The sequence below is a fragment of the Anolis sagrei genome, chromosome 1, assembly GCF_037176765.1.
Source record: "Anolis sagrei isolate rAnoSag1 chromosome 1, rAnoSag1.mat, whole genome shotgun sequence".
Lineage (NCBI taxonomy): Eukaryota > Metazoa > Chordata > Lepidosauria > Squamata > Dactyloidae > Anolis > Anolis sagrei.
The window spans coordinates 263,442,990-263,460,412 of record NC_090021.1 but is presented as its reverse complement, the minus strand read 5'-3'; the positions used below and the strand labels follow the sequence as shown (position 1 = coordinate 263,460,412).

Genomic DNA, 17,423 nt, shown 5'->3' with positions numbered 1-17,423 from the left:
ACTGACCACCTTGATTAGCATACAATGGGCTGACTGTGCCTGGAGCAAACTCTTCTTGAAAGGTGATTAGATGTCCCTGCCTGTTTTTCTCTCTGCTGTTTTAATTTTAGAATTTTTTAATACTGGTAGCCAGACTTTGTTCATTTTCATGGTTTCTTCCTTTCTGTTGAAATTATCCACATGTTTGTGGATTTCAATGGCTTCTCTGTGTAGTCTGACATGGTGGTTGAGGGAGTGGTCCAGCATTTTTGTGTTCTCAAATAAAATGCTGTGTCCAGGTTGGTTCATCAGGTGCTCTGCTATGGCTGATTTCTCTGGTTGGAGTAGTCTGCAGTGCCTTTCATGTTCCTGGATTCTTGTCTGGGCGCTGCGTTTGGTGGTCCCTATGTAGACTTGTCCACAGCTGCATGGTATACGGTAGACTCCCTATGCGATCAGTGGTTCCCTTGATGTATGGCAGGAACACTTTTCCTCTGGGTGCAGACTACTCCAATCAGAGAAATCAGCCATAGCAGGAAAAGTGTTCCTGCCATACATCAAGGGAACCACTGATCGCATAGGGAAGCTGATGAGGAAACACAACATACAAACAATCTACAAACCCACCAAGAAAATCCAACAAATGCTACGTTCAGCAAAGGACAAGAGGGATCCTCTCACCTCTGCAGGAGTCTACCGTATACCATGCAGCTGTGGACAAGTCTACATAGGGACCACCAAACGCAGCGCCCAAACAAGAATCCAGGAACATGAAAGGCACTGCAGACTACTCCAACCAGAGAAATCAGCCATAGCAGAGCACCTGATGAACCAACCTGGACACAGCATTTTATTTGAGAACACAAAAATGCTGGACCACTCCCTCAACCACCATGTCAGACTACACAGAGAAGCCATTGAAATCCACAAACATGTGGACAATTTCAACAGAAAGGAAGAAACCATGAAAATGAACAAAGTCTGGCTACCAGTATTAAAAAATTCTAAAATTAAAACAGCAGAGAGAAAAACAGGCAGGGACATCTAATCACCTTTCAAGAAGAGTTTGCTCCAGGCACAGTCAGCCCATTGTATGCTAATCAAGGTGGTCAGTTGAAAAGATTCACACCTAGCCCAACTTACAAAAGCCTTTTGTCTCACCCTGGTCATTCCACAGATATATAAACCCCTTTTTTCCCAGCTCCAGCAGACCTCACCCTCTGAGGAAGCTTGCCATAGATGCAGGCGAAACGTCAGGAAAAATGCCTCTAGAACATGGCCATATAGCCCGAAAAAACCCACAAGAACTGAGAAATAATTATTTTGTTGGAAGTTTTCTGTTGTTACTCTCCATTTTGTGTTATTTAGTTGAATCAGTACCTATTTTGAATATTTGCCTTTTTATGTGTAAACTACCCTGAGTCCTTCTGGGGAGAGAGGGCAGACTAGAAATAAGCTGTTGTTGTTGTTGTTGTTAAGTTGGCAAAGGGTTAAGATTAGGCTATCAGAAGTTGACCCTCCTTTAAAAGTAAAATTGGACCATCAAGACTTCTACATAGTTGTGCCTTCTCAGATATAATAAACCAGAAGGATACTAAATGATGAAATGCTAAGAAATAGTAATTCAGCAATTGCCAGTGAGTTCTTCCAGGAGTAGTAAAGCCTGCTCGCAGTGCTTCGAATTTACTTACTTGGGAGAAAGTGATGTGGAATAAATGGAGGGCACCTACAGATTGTGCTTATCTTCATATTTAAGGATGTTTGAATGAGATTGGGTGGTAGACAAAATGAATTTCAATTTCTCTGTCAAAGTTGAATTTTGAACCTTGAAATCTGTTCTGAGGGACAGGAATGGTTTATTTCAGTGTAAGATGCTGGATGCTAAAGCACTCGGGCATATTGATTCATGGGTACATGGCATTGCATGATGGGAATGTGAAAGAGTTTAAACGGCTTGGATGAAATGAATTAAATACTGTGAGAATGCAGATAGCAAAGAACATATGCAATTTGCATTGATGTAAGCACAACAACAGGTGCTGCTTACAGGGTGAATGCGATGTGGATTTACTGAAAGCATAGCAGACTTCAGCATAGCTGGAAATGTTTAGAAAAAGATCCTTTATTGACAGAATTGCAACATTCATATTATGGAAATTCTCCTCTCCCACTAATTGCAATGCTAAGTCTGATTTCCTTGAATAAGGAGTCTTTTTAAGTACTAGCAATCCTACTTTATCTGAGTTTTTCCCCCACTTAAAGATAACATTATTGTTGAAACCTGAGCAATTTTAGACATTTTGTCCACTTTTCTGAATTATCAGTCAGATAACAAGGCCATCATACTTTTGACAATATCTTCTTCTCCTCCTGACTTCCTTCTTCTTCAGGGTAAAGAAACATCCTTCTCCATAAAAAGATCTTAATCCTGAATGCACTGCAAATCACCAGAATATAAGGTATAAAATTAATAGTGCAATATGTATTCCACAAATCAGACCTTTCCCCTGTCCCCAAGATGCTCAGTAGCTAATCATAGCATGCATGAATCCCAAATGAATAATAAATGGTAGATTGTATTTCTTGGCAGCCTCTTTGAAACTCAGATCATCGGCCAAACAGACTACTCTGATAGTTTGTGTGTATGCGGTTAATGCAAACTCATTAATTATTGATTATTTTTTTAAAAAAGTGTGAAATAGCGCTTATGGTTATTAGCTATTCTTTTTAATAGAAGGGAATGTTCAAAGGAAAAGATTAGCTATAGAATTAATGCCTCTGAGTTTTGCCTAGTAAGAGAAGTGTTTTAAAAAGTGACCTGGAAAAGGGTTTGAGAAGCAGAACTTATTTGAAGGAGGGATTTCACTGTAGACTGAATTTGACTTCCTCTTAAAACAGAGAAAGATTTATGTCTTGGTCTTGTTATTTTTTTGATGAACTGGGGCACAGGAGAAGACTGTCATGATATCTGTTCTTAACTTCTGGTACTCTGCTATGGAAGGTTAGGCTGTCTGTCTTCACTGTTGTCTTTCAAACAACAAACAAAGTTGGAGGAGCATTGTGTGGTTTATGGGCTGTATAGCTGTGTTCTCCTGACATTTCGCCTGCAAACAAAGTCCTTTTCACCTTTGCCAATTGGCCTTACTTTGCATAGAGGGATCTTTAACTGGCCTGATGCTATATTTTCTTCTACCAGAATGTATTTTTTCTATTATTTCTTTTGAGCTGAATTGGACCACTTCATATCAAGTCCACAAAGACACTTGGATCAGCCTGACAAGGGTCAAACTACACTGGTTTAATCCAAAGTGATTTGGACTAACTCAGACCCATTGGACAGCAGGAAACAGACAATGCATCTCCAACTATAAGGAAAATAGTGCATAGAATCATACAGTTGGAAGTGACCATCCAGTCCAACCTCCTGCCAAGAAGCAGGTAAATCACATTCAAAGCATCCCTGACAGATGGCAATGAGGAGCGGATCAAGATTTTGTTCACTGACAGTTCTGCCTTCCAATCTGGTGCAAAACTCTCACACATATTCTCCAACCACAACATTGAATTGGTTGGAGGGAAGGTGGGAGGTCACTGAAACCTTTATATTTGTGCAGGTTTCTGCACTTGTTTAAATTTAACTGACAATTGCAGAACACTGTCTAACTACCCAAGATTATCAAATTTCTCTGTCAATGCAGCATTTTATTTTTGTTCATTATGTTTACTTTCAATGCACATAGACCTTGGGATGCCATTAGAAACCATTACATGGTGGCTTTAATGGTAAGAATGTGAAGCATTCTCTCCCCCTTCTCTTTCCAGTTTTCCATCTTATGTCTGCATTGTGTGGGTTTATAGCTCCCACAAACATGCATATATATATATATATATATATATACACACACACACACACACACACACACACACACACAGTCTCTTTGACTGCACTAAAGGTCACAGATTTAAAATGAAAGGTTGCAGGCTTGAATCCAAGCAGCGGTGTGAGCTCCCACTGCTAGCCCCAGCTTCTGCCAACCTAGCAGTTCAAAAACATGCAAATGTGAGTAGGTCAATAGGTACTGCTCTGGTGGGAATGTAACAGTGCTCCATGAAGTCATGCTGGCCACATGACCTTGGAGGTGTCTGTGGACAATGCCGGCTCTTCAGCTTAGAAATGGAGATGAGCACTGTAGAGATATGTTTATTATAAAGTGTTTATTATACTGTGTTTAAACTGTATTTGTGGTTTACATTTGTTGCCATGGCCTAGCTGTGAGGGATAGGTTGCCATGGTGACAAGACAAGGCAGCAGAGGAGGTGGGCGGAGCTTAAGGAGAAAAAGGTTTGAAAGTGGCAGTTAAGCTTCAGTCAGGAGGATGAGACCCTGAGAAGAGGGCAGAGTCAGTTAGGGCTCTGTGGTGTGAAGCAGTATAGATTCAGTCAGTTTTAGTGTTTGTGAATATTTCTTCAGCAAGGGAGCTGAAGGGAAACCTAGTTAGATTGCTTTGAGGAAAAAGAATCTAACAGAGGGGGTTTTAGGATCGCCAGTAGTGTAAGACTGGAGATCAGTGGTTTGATCCGGTATAGGACAAACAGTGTGAATATTCACAACAAGGAACACTGAAATAATAAAGTACTTCACTGAAGAAGGAGTTTATAAGATTGTAACATCTAAAGCCTGAATGTATCTCAACCAAGCCATATTGTAACCATCAAGCAAATGCCAAGCTCAACATCTCAATATTGCAACAATTACGCTTTGTTCAACAATAAACTTGTTCTCTTTGTATTTTAAACCTGCCTCCTCCATTGATTTTACGTTTAGTGCTTTCCACTCTACCAAAGTTACCTCACAACGCAAATAGGGATAAACAGAGACTTTAAGACCAGCGTCTCTAAACATATTGGTGGCAGTTTGATTTAATAGCAGTCTAGGAACTTCCTTACATTTTGGTGTTCCCATTTGGTGGGATTAACACCACATCTTTACATTTTTTTGGTGGCATTGATACCTTCTTTACATTTGGGGTGGCATCTAGTGGGATTAGTGCTTCTTTACAAGCACCAACCCCCAGAGTCAGACACAACTGAACTTAATGTCAGGGGAAAACCTTTACCTTTTAAAGAGCAGCAAGAATTGGTAAGACCAAGAACTCAACCAATTGTAAATACTTTTAATGTATGAATGCATCATTTTTAAAAAAACAATGGTAAAGGAGGCAAAACAAATACACCTAGAGTCACCTGTCTGCAATTTGACAGAACTTACCTGTGCTGAAGGGACACCAAATTCCTCACACCTGAACTGGGGAAAGGGAACATTGACACTTACAGCATTTTTGGTCTCCCAAACCAGAACAATAGGAAATCCAAAAATTCTGGATCTTAAAATGGATTTTTGATCTAGCAACAACCTACAAGACGAAGTGCCTAGAAATGTGTTGTCCCATCTTCATCCAACCTAATAAAGCATTTTGAATGACCCCTAATTTGTATCTATGGGTCTCAGACCTTTATCCAAGTATGAACTTGACTTCTTTCCCACTGTATAGCTTGAGTCCAGGCAATCTAAATAACAATATTTTAGCAAACCCTTAGAGCTCTAAAATCTTTAGGAGCTGTTCTCTCTGTCCTGCCATCTGCTTCAACTTGTTGGAAACAAAGGACAGGGATATCTCAGTAACTGCTCTCAGACTTTGGAATTCAATGCTTGATCTCTGCTGGCAAGTCAAAACTTTTTTATGTCATCAGACTTTTAGAAACTGACTGAGACAGACTTTTAGTAGTATGCTGTTTAATGTAGTTTCAAAGGCTTTGATGGCCGGATTCACTGGGTTGTTGTGAGTTTTTTGGGCTGTGTGGCCATGTTCCAGAAGCATTCTCTCCTGACATTTCACCTGCATCTATGGCAGGATCCTTAGAGGTTGTGAGGTCTATTGGAAATTAGAAAAATAGGATTTACATATCTGTGGAATGTCTGTGGGAGAAAGAACTCTTGTCTGTTTGAGTTAGGTGTGAATGCTTCAATTGACCACCTTGATTAGGATTTAATGGCCTAGTAGTTTCAAGGTCTGGCTTCTTACTGCCTAGGGGAATCCTTTGTTGTGAGGTGATCAAACAGTATGCTGTTTTATTTGTGATTTGCATATAGTCTTTTCACAAATGTTCATGGTTTTCACTTTATAAATTACTTTATTGACAGTATTTTTAAAGTATTTTTTGCATTTAGACTTTTCAATTGATGTTTCGGTAATTTTTAATCTTTTTTGTGTGTAGCATGAGTAAAGCTGCCTTGAGTGCCATTATTGGGGAAAGACAGTAATAATAATAATAATAATAATAATAATAATAATAATGCAATGTTATGACATTAGAGATCACATAACAAATTGTTTCTGCACTGGATACATATTCTGAAATGTCTTAGGATCGATATTTCTTTCTACTGTTACATTATACAGACTATATATACTTCATGGGTTGACTATTGTTTTAACAGTGACAAGTATGACTCATAATTTCAGCATCTGAACCATATAATTACCATACTCACAATAAGTTTTGATATTATCTTCCTTCAAAATATCTCTTCTACTGTGAGGCATGTTTCCTTCTTCAGATGGTAGTATAGGAGACCAAGATTTGCTACAACTAAAGGCTTGAAAGTCACTTAAACATTTAATTACATGACACACACCTCAGTTGTCTATAGTTGAAATAATCAATATATTTTTAAAAGAACTCCTTCCCTTCCTTTTTTGCTTAAATAACTTAGATACTTTTAAAATACACCTTAATGCTATAAGCTGCAGCTATGTTGCAGGATACATGTAAGTAGAAAAAAAGTTCATGATAAATGTTCATATTCTTCTTAATTCTTCACCACCACCACCAACACAACACCCCCCGAGGTATAAACAAACCTGTAGAATTAATATGGCACAGCTATATTTTCAGACTAGCCCCCACTCTGCAGCAGCAATGCATAGAAATATGTTTTAAATCTGGGGAAAATGCCCCTTGTAAAATGTAGTTCCTGAAGAATCATTTCTTCATACAGCTTGTCAGATAAAGGATTTTCCCTAGCAGTTATGATGTTACCACTTGCTATGAACAGGTGTTTTACTGCAGAGTTGGAAGGCACACTGGATTTAGAAAACACATGGAAAGTCATGCAGTAATGACAGTTCCTTGCTGGGAGACTTCAAGTAACTCATCAGAAGTACTCCCTTGAGTTATTGAAAATACAATTTTCCAAACTGTTCTGAACACCCATCACTGTCTAGACCAAGGGTGTCTCTTACACCAGCCTTTAGCAAGCCTTCCATTAAGTTACTCTGAAAGAGAACACTTAAATCTACTCCAATATGCCTTCCGATCTCTGAACATGTGCAGAAAACCTTTGACATGAAGTTGCTTATTTTAAAGAATTAATAAATGGAGTAATTTTACAGGTATGTCAACTCAGAACTAAAGCATTGCATTGACTGTAACTTACTCCTGAGTAAGTGTAATAGGATTGCAGCTGGAAAGACAATGTGATTCTGAAATTATAGCAATGTTTGCTGGATTGGGAAATGTGGAGTAGAAATGATAAACTACTTTCTTACAGATACATAGCAAAAGACTGTGTCTACAACACACATAGCTGCACCCGTTTCAAGAATCCAAGGACCCAAAGATGATAGTTGGGCCAGGCCCGTAGCCAGGATTTCGATTTGGGGGGGGGGCTGAGTTTGTTTCGGGGTGGGGGGTTGAGTCTGAGTGAAAGAGGATCTAGCCTAGCAAACCTTTCGTATCATTACCCCAATACCCCCATGCATATGGGATATATTGAGTATGACGATCAGATCATGATATAACAGTTTAAATAATGCACCAGTGAGGCCTTTTCGCGAACCACCATGAGAATTTCGGGGGGGGGGGGGGCTGAAGCCCCTCAAGCCCACCCCCCTGGCTACATGCCTGCATTGGGCTACTGCTATACCAAATTCAGAAACTCAAATTAGTTCAAAATGCAGCAGCCAGATTGGTCAAAGGAACATTCAGGAGTAAACATATTACACTTATACGAAAGTCATTCCAATTAGTCATTCCAATTAGTTTCCAGGCAAAGTACAAAGTATTGGTTTTGATTTTTAAAGCTCTACATGGTTTAGGTTCTGGTTATCTACAGGATCACCTACTCTCATACAAACCACCCCACACACTAAAGTCTTCTAGGTGGCATCTACTCCAGCCTTCCAGAGCCCCACTGGCAGCCAGCACCCAAAGAACCTTTTCATCAGCTGCCCAAAGAGTGTCAAATGACCTGCCAGAACAACTTTGACAGCTAGATGACAATTGAAGATACATTTCTTCCAATAGGCCCCATGCATCATGAAGACAGTAGGGATGTTCAAATCTTCATTTTTAAAGTGTAAATTGTATCTAATTCTTAAGTTTTATATATACAAACAGATATTAAGAAGTGGGGGGGAGGGCACCCATGCAAAAACTTAAGAATCAAAACTCACCCAATACTTTTTTGTTTGAATTCTATAATACTCAGAAGTCAGTTTCATTTTTACTGCAAGCGAGGCATAGTCAAAAAGGCTGCCATTCCTCTTAATTCTTAAAGTCAGGAGAAATTGATTACCTCTCACCGTGAGGAGAGGAAAGCAACAGAGCAGGATGAGCGGAGTGAGCTGGGAAAGAGACTGAGGTTCCTTCCACACAGCTGGATAAAATCCCACAATATCTTCTTTGAACTGAGTTATCTGAGTCCACACTGCAATGTATCCCAGTTCAAAGCTTTGAACTGGGATACATTGCAGTGTGGACTCAGATAACTCAGTTCAAAGCAGATATTGTGGGTTATTTTGCATTGATATTCTGGGTTATATGGCTGTGTGGAAGGGCCCTGAGAGAGCACAGAATTTGGGGAAATGTAGCTTGGGGAGGCGAGGAGTCCTAAGATGGAGAATTCAAAAAGCCCTGCCCTAAACTATATTTCCCTGAATTCATCTGAGCATCAGAAAACCCTAATTAGGATAATTAGGAACTCCTAGCAATAGCCAGAGTTCCAATAAATTGTTCAATCTACAAAGAGGAGGACTGAGCGATACTTCAATACTAGTAAGTAAATCTGTGCTGGGCTGGAAAGAAATCCCTAAATTGAATTTCTATTGGTTAAAGACATTCAATGAGATAGCTGTTGTGGCTTTTAAAAATGTTTTTGTTAAATGTTAACAAATTCCCAAAAATCAGTAGATGTATCAATATTTCTGAAAGTTGGAGGGAATTATCCCATGTTATCTCGTATCATTGTAGAGAAAATTCAAGGAAACAGCTCTTTTAGGTTTCTTAAAATGCTGTTTGTAAAAACGTTGAAAATTCCTCAAAAATCCATGGATGAGTGAAATGTCCTCAGATTTGATCGGCTAACAGTGGTAAATATATTCTATAATCCTAGCAAGTTTCATTCCAATAGCTCTAAAAATGAGGGAGAAAGGAGCCTCTGAATTTTCCCAATTGACACAATTACTTAATGAAAAGTAACAAAAAAGTAGTTAACTCATTATAGTTATGATACGAACCCTGTCCCATTTCAGAAATACTTTAGAAACCATCTCCATCCCCACCCCCTAATTTCGTTAAGAGTATTGAAATATTTGTTTCATAGATCATACAGGCCTAGAAGACAGCCAGTGCTGGATTTGTACATAAGCCCTTGGTATCCACCTCAAAAAGGCACTGAAAAAAAGGTGATATCATCTATTGTTAAGTTACAGTTGTTACCCTCTCATGATTGGGGAGGGGGAATAATTTCAAGTAACTTGTTGTTTTCAATGTGTTACTGGGGAATAAAAATATAAAACCATTTCTTTCCTGGTCCCCTGGGAATACAGAAATGTATTTTTTAAAACGTGTTATATTGATCATAGTACAAAAAGCATAATTAATATCTGTCATGAAAAGTTTATGTCTCAAAATCTTAACGAAATTGAGCTTGTACTCTGATTCAATAATTGAGGCAACCTGGTTCAGAAAATGCACTTGTATATTCAAAACTGCACTGAATTCTCAATAACAGAGAATGAATTTATTCAGCCATGTATCAATAATGCATGTTATACCATGTATATTGCTATATGACTGCCTAGGCATTGCATGGGCACACTGAATAGGATTTCTGTGAATCTTTCCAATCTGGAGTGCATACTTTGCTCTTCTCTAACAGTAAATTGGATTACAGCACATGGCTTCTTTCAATAATAAAAAGGGAGGAATAAGAAGTTGTAAAAAGGCTGCCAGAAACAAAAAGATATGAAATGTTGTTGTTCATTCGTTCAGTCGTCTCCGACTCTTCGTGACCTCATGGACTAGCCCACGCCAGAGCTCCCTGTCGGCCGTTACCACCCCCAGCTCCCTCAAGGTCAGTCCAGTCACGTCAAGGATGCCATCCATCCATCTTGCCCTTGGTCGGCCCCTCTTCCTTTTGCCTTCCACTTTCCCCAGCATCATTGTCTTCTCTAGGCTTTCCTGTCTCCTCATGATGTGACCAAAGTACTTCAACTTTGTCTCTAGTATCTTTCCCTCCAGTGAGCAGTCGGGCTTTATTTCCTGGAGGATGGACTGGTTGGATCTTCTCGCAGTCCAAGGCACTCTCAGAACTTTCCTCCAACACCACAGCTCAAAAGCATCGATCTTCCTTCTCTCAGCCTTCCCTAAGGTCCAGCTCTCACATCTGTAGGTTACTACAGGGAATACCATGGCTTTGACTAGGCGGATCTTTGTTGCCAGTCTGATGTCTCTACTCTTTACTATTTTATCGAGATTGGACATTGCTCTCCTCCCAAGAAGTAAGCGTCTTCTGATTTCCTGGCCACAGTCTGCATCTGCAGTAATCTTTGCACCTAGAAATACAAAGTCTGTCACGGCCTCCACGGTTTCTCCCTCTATTTTCCAGTTGTCAATCATTCTTGTTGCCATAATCTTGGTTTTTTTTACGTTTAGCTGCAACCCGGCTTTTGCGCTTTCTTCTTTCACCTTGATTAGAAGGCTCCTCAGCTCCTCCTCGCTTTCGGCCATCAGAGTGGTGTCATCTGCATATCTGAGGTTGTTAATGTTTCTTCCAGCAATTTTCACCCCAGCTTTGCATTCATCCAGCCCTGCACATCGCATGATGTGTTCTGCATACAAGTTAAAAAGGTTGGGTGAGAGGATGCAGCCTTGCCGTACGCCTTTCCCAATCTTGAACCAGTCTGTTGTTCCGTGGTCAGTTCTTACTGTTGCTACTTGGTCCTTGTACAGATTCCTTAGGAGAGAGACAAGGTGGCTTGGGATGCCCATTCCACTAAGAACTTGCCACAATTTATTATGATCCACACAGTCAAAGGCTTTAGAGTAGTCAATGAAGCAGAAGTAGATGTTTTTCTGAAACTCCCTGCCTTTCTCCATTATCCAGCGGATATTGGCAGTCTGGTCTCTTGTTCCTCTGCCTTTTCTAAACCCAGCTTGAACATCTGGCAACTCTCGCTCCATGTATTGCTGGAGTCTTCCTTGCAGGATCTTGAGCATTACCTTACTGGCATGAGAAATAAGGGCCACTGTACGGTAGTTGGAGCAGTCTTTCGCATTTCCCTTTTTTGGTATGGGGATATAAGTTGATTTTTTCCAGTCTGATGGCCATTCTTGTGTTTTCCATATTTGCTGGCAAATGGCATGCATCACCTTGACAGCATCATCTTTTAAGATTTTAAACAGTTCAGCTGGGATCCCGTCGTCTCCTGCTGCCTTGTTGTTAGCAATGCTTCTTAAGGCCCATTCAACCTCACTCCTCAGGATGTCTGGTTCTAACTCATTCACCACACCGTCAAAACTATCCTCAATATTATTATCCTTCCTATACAGATCTTCTGTATAGTCTCGCCACCTTCTCTTGATCTCTTCAGCTTCTGTTAGGTCCCTGCCATCTTTGTTTCTTATCATACCAATTTTTGCCTGAAATTTACCTCCAATGTTTCTAATTTTCTGGAAGAGGTCTCTTGTCCTTCCTATTCTGTTGTCTTCTTCCACTTCCATGCATTGCTTATTTAAAAATAGTTCCTTATCTCTTCTGGCTAACCTCTGGAATTGCGCATTTAACTGGACATATCTCCCCTTATCCCTGTTTCCTTTTGCTTTCCTCCTTTCTTGGGCTACTTCCAGTGTCTCAGCAGACAACCATTTTGCCTTCTTGGTTTTCTTTTTCTTTGGGACATACTTTGTTGCTGCCTCCTGAACAGTGTCTCGGACTTCTGTCCATAGTTCTTCTGGGACTCTGTTTACTAAATCTAGTCCTTCAAATCTGTTCTTCACTTCCACTGTATATTCGCTAGGAATGTTAGTGAGATCATATCTAACTGGTCTGTGTATTTTCCCTGATCTCTTTAGTTTGATTCTAAATTGGGCAATAAGAAGTTCGTGATCTGAGCTACAGTCAGCCCCAGGTCTTGTTTTCACCGACTGGATGGATGTCCGCCACCTTTGGCTGCAAAGGATGTAGTCAATCTGATTTCGGTGTTGACCATCTGGAGAGGTCCATGTGTAAAGCCGTCTTTTAGGTTGTTGGAAGAGAGTATTCGTTATACACAGCGAGTTTTCCTGGCAAAATTCTATCAGCCTGCGTCCCGCTTCATTTTGTTCTCCCAGACCATGCTTGCCTGTGATCCCAGTTGTCATTTGACTTCCCACCTTGGCATTCCAGTCTCCTGTAATGAAGATAATGTCTCTTTTTGGTGTATTATCCAGTAGGTCCTGCAGATCCTCATAGAACTGATCTACTTCTGCTTCTTCAGCAGCTGTGGTTGGGGCGTATATTTGGATCACTGTAATGTTGAAAGGCTTTCCTTGCATTCGAATTGAGATCATTCTGTCATTTTTTGGGTTGTATCCAAGCACCGCTTTAGCGAATTTCTTATTAATTATGAAGGCTACTCCATTTCTTCGATGTTCCTCTTGTCCGCAGTAGTAGATCTGGTGGTCATCTGATGTGAAGTGGCCCATTCCAGTCCATTTCAGTTCGCTGACCCCCAGAATGTCTATCTTTAGTCTTGACATCTCACCAATAACAACATCCAATTTGCCCTGGCTCATAGATCTTACATTCCAGGTTCCTATGGTGTGTTGATCTTTAGAGCATCGGATTCGTCGTTCACCTCCAGTACCGTCGGCCGCTAGCCTTCCTTTCGGCTTTGAGCTAGCTGCGTCATCACATCTGGGGCTACTTGAACTTATCCTCTGCTCCTCCCCAGTAGCATTTTGGCCATCTTCCGACCTGGGAGTCCCATCTTCCAATGGCATACCGACATATCTCTGGTTGTACTGGTCCATTTAGTTTTCTTGGCAAGGATACTGGAGTGGTTTGCCATTGCCTTCCCCAGGGATCACGCTTGGTCTGACCTCTCTGCCACAACCGTCCCGTCTTGGGTGTCCCTTCACGGTTTCGCTCATGACATCATTGAGGTGCTCAAGCTCCAGCGCCCCGACAAGGCGGTGATCCTTTGCTGGAGGATATGAAATAGAAGACTGGAATATATGAAATTACATTAATTGGTAATTATTTCTGTTGCTATAAGAATAGAGTATATAGAGATGGTTTTTATGAAATACATTTACAGAGCTTAGAATGGAGCAGTTATCATAATCTGGAAAAAAAAAACACTGTGTAACTTGTAATGAAGAAACATATTGTTATGGTTACTGTTGTGTCATTGAAAATGCAGGAAAATGTTCACTGATTCCCCTATGTGCCCAGTTCAGAAAAATATAAAAGACATGATAGAGAAATCTTTACTAGCTGCATCATGAGGCAGCCATCCATGTGACTCTTCTTTCTCCCTCGCTATTGCCCAGATAAGTCAACACACAGAGGGAGGGAAAAAAGTGAAGAGAAGAAATGAAGCTGTTCCAGTTCCATTGAATAGTAGAGAACTATAGCCATAACTGTTATAGCAAAAGAGTAACTTCATTTCAGTTAATTATTCCAAAAGGAAAGTAACATTAAAAATAAGGTGAAATAAATTAATTACTAGCTTTGAAATAATTCCATGGGTGCGTTTACACTGGTCTGTATATTGCAATTCATTAGAAACACAGAGACGGAAATCTGACAGTGTCACTTCCCAGAGAACTAGACTCCCACTCCTGACGACATTTTCCATACTGCAGAATAGGATGGAAAAGGCTTGCCACTTGTAAGTTTTGGATATAGCTCATAAAAAGATAACCATTTATTACCAGGCTCATCATTCGCTGTGTTGGCTATCTTAGCTTCCCCCCCCCCCTTTTTAAAAAAATAGATTTCTACCCTTATGGATGTCAAAATACGCTCATATTAAAATTAAAAGTCATCTACAGGATTATCGTTTTCCAGCCAGAGGCATTTCAATGCTTTATATACTGCTTTTTTCCATGACTAACAGTCATTTAGATCTTTCTTTGCTATTCTTTGAATTATTGGCCGATTTTAAAATGTTATGGTGTCTAGTGAACTTGGTTTAGAGATATTTTATAGGATAAATATTAGAATAAATAAAAGTAGTATATCAAATATGTGGGAAAACCAGCATGGTATAGTGGTTTGAATGCTGGACTACAACAATAGAAACCAGGGTTCAAATACATGTTCAGCCATGAGAATAATGACACTATCTTTCAGCTTCAGAAAAAACTCCCTCTGTACAAATCTTGCCAGGAAAAGCCTGTGATAAGCTTATTTCAGGATCATCATAAGTAAAACAACCACAAGGTACTGATTAAGTGCACACAACACTCAACTAAGGAATTCTGTTTTTTAATGATCTAAGAGCCCTTCCACACAGCCATATAACCTACAATATCCAGACAGAAAATCCCACAATATCTGCTTTGAATTGGGTTATCTGAGTCTGGTAAAGGTAAAGGTTTTCTCCAGACATTAAGTCCCATTGTTTCCTTCTCTGGGAGTTGGTGCTCATCTTCATTTCTAAGCCCAAGAGCCGGCATTGTCTGTAGAAACCTCCAAGGTCACGTGTCCGGCATGACTGCATGGAGCACCGTTACCTTCCCACCAGAGATGTACCTATTGATCTACTCTTATTTGCATGTTGTCTAACTGCTTAGATTGGCAGAAGCTGGGGCTAACAGCGGGAGCTCACACTGTTCCCTGGATTCAAACCTGTGATCTTTCAGTAAGCAAATTCAGCAGCTCAGCGGTTTAATCCACAGTGCCATATATTCTACTTCAAAAAAAGATGTTATTGGATTTTATTTAGCTGCATGGAAGGGGCCTCAGTATGAAAAACACTTGATGAAAAACAGTTTCTTTTTCCTTCTCAGTCATGAAAATCATGATGACCACCTTCCTGGAGGATCTTGAACCAGCTGCTTTCTCTCAGTTTAGACTCGCCTATAGTATTGTGGTGAGGATAAAAATTGAGAGAACCAGCCATAATTGCTACTATTTTTTCAGATTCACAACATTTTATTTCTACTGGTTCACATCCACTTCCACCATAAGGGTGCAAGTAAACTTCTTGTATATTACATGTCTATCAATTCAATCCTGATTTATACCTATAATGTTTTTGTCTTGCTTTTCCCCAACAGGCTGGAATCACCAGTTTGGCATGTTGGCCATATGTTTATTTTTTATTTGCTACTCCAAATACTGCTGATGAGTTTTTCTGTATGTGTAGCAGTGCAACCTGCATATCTGGCAGCTTGAAATCATCCCCTTCCATGTTTTACATATGGCTCTCCCCTCTTGGCACACAGTTCTCAACAGCTGCAACAAGGTCTTGGGAATCCGTCTGCCCAAAGAGCTATAGCAACGGCAAAAGGATGTATTCCTACAAAAGACCGGATGGATACACATATTGTAATGCTGTCTGTCAGTCAACTCCCCAACTCCTTTGCCCTAAAGGCACATGTCCAAGTGACTTCCAGGAAGGCAAACTGCCATTTCAGCAGATGGGTGAGAGGTTGAAGCCAAACAACTATGTCTGTGCATCAGACATGAGCAATGTGGGCATGATTCCTAGAATGTGATTATTGCTGTTCATCTTTGCTTAGCAAGCTAGGGGTCAGGTAGTATGTCATTCCTAATTAAGGTTTGGGTTAGCTCCTTCATTTAAGGAATATAAATGTTAACTTCAGACATCCATATCCACCGATACCAGAATCCATAGCTTGAAAATAATCAAAATACATTCTAAAAGCAAAACCTGATTTTGCCTTTTTATATAAGGGACAGCATTTTACTATGCCATTGTACATAATGGGACTATTTTAAATGTATATTGAATGATATTCTATTTTTAAAAAATGCAAAGAGACTTATACAAATTTATACATCAAGTGAAGAAACTTAGAATCAAATGTTAAACTCTCCAAGATGATAAACAAAGAAAGGTTACGGAATTCTGAGGGATGATGGAAAAAATCTTGCTTCTCATCTTTAGTATATAATAGAGCTTCAATGCCCACAGATTATGGTATTTCTCTTTCAAAACCATACAGTTTGGAAGCCCTTGTTGATGAAGAGGATGAGATAAGTATACATTTCATAAGAATATAGTTTTCAGAATGGGTCAAAGAGAGGGGAGAAGGGAGCAAAAGAGTTGAAAAAAGATAGTGTTGCCAGGCACAGTACGAGAAAAGTGTGTTAAAGGGGAAGAAAGATCATGACGACATAGAGGAGAGAGATGGGAAGGTGAAGCAAAGGATGCAGATCAGTCTGGTGTGGTGCTCTTCTATTGCACACCCCTTATTTATTCTGCAGATTAAAGCTATTGCATTTTAAATCTGCTCATCTCTAGTGACTGATTGGAATATAGATACTAGTGATTTTGGGGGGCATCTAGCCTCAACATTACAACTTATGGTAACAAAATCCTCCAGTTTAACTTCTTGCTATGTAGATAATTTCAATTTATCCTAAATCTCCCAGCACTCAACCTGAGTCAAGGAACCTGAGTTCTGGTTAAGTATGTAATTTTCACTGGAGCAAGTCTGTTTATGAAAACATGAGTTGATATACTTTTCTGTGCAGTACATTCTGTATTTTAAATGTTTGTAATTGTGGACTTAACAAAATTCACACTTGGTGGATTTTCATAAAAAAAGCATTTTCTGCATAGGAAACAGATTTTCCATATGCAAAATTTGCACATTGTGCAGAAAATAAATCCTGACCTGTGAAGATTATTACTGGATCATTATTGGTCATCAGAGTTTTCGACATTCAAAGAATGTTTAACTATTGTTCAAATATTTTCACATATGGTGTTTTTCCTAACCCTAGTTCTAGTGCATCCATTTTCTCCACAGTAGGCATATTTTTTTTAGAATATATATCATTCCTTATTAGGTGTTATAGGACTGGCACTTACATTACTTTTAACATTCCTGATATGCTAGAAAATACCTGAATTTGATTT

General features: G+C 39.7%; 1 long non-coding RNA gene across 11 annotated transcripts in view; it reads left to right on the top strand.

The window, feature by feature from the left end:
• Positions 1 to 17,423, top strand: part of LOC132761858 (uncharacterized) — a 63,761-nt gene that overhangs the window by 34,632 nt on the left and 11,706 nt on the right. For 3 of the 11 annotated variants that reach the window (XR_010908939.1, XR_010908944.1, XR_010908949.1), the window contains exons 6-7: positions 2,370 to 3,417; positions 15,592 to 17,190. The exons of 3 other annotated variants lie outside the window; for them this stretch is intronic. This is a non-coding gene — a long non-coding RNA (uncharacterized lncRNA). Of the gene's footprint in view, positions 1 to 2,369; positions 3,418 to 15,591; positions 17,191 to 17,423 lie in introns of those variants that run through there. 5 more of the 11 variants (XR_010908942.1, XR_010908941.1, XR_010908945.1 and 2 more) reach the window with 5 other exon arrangements.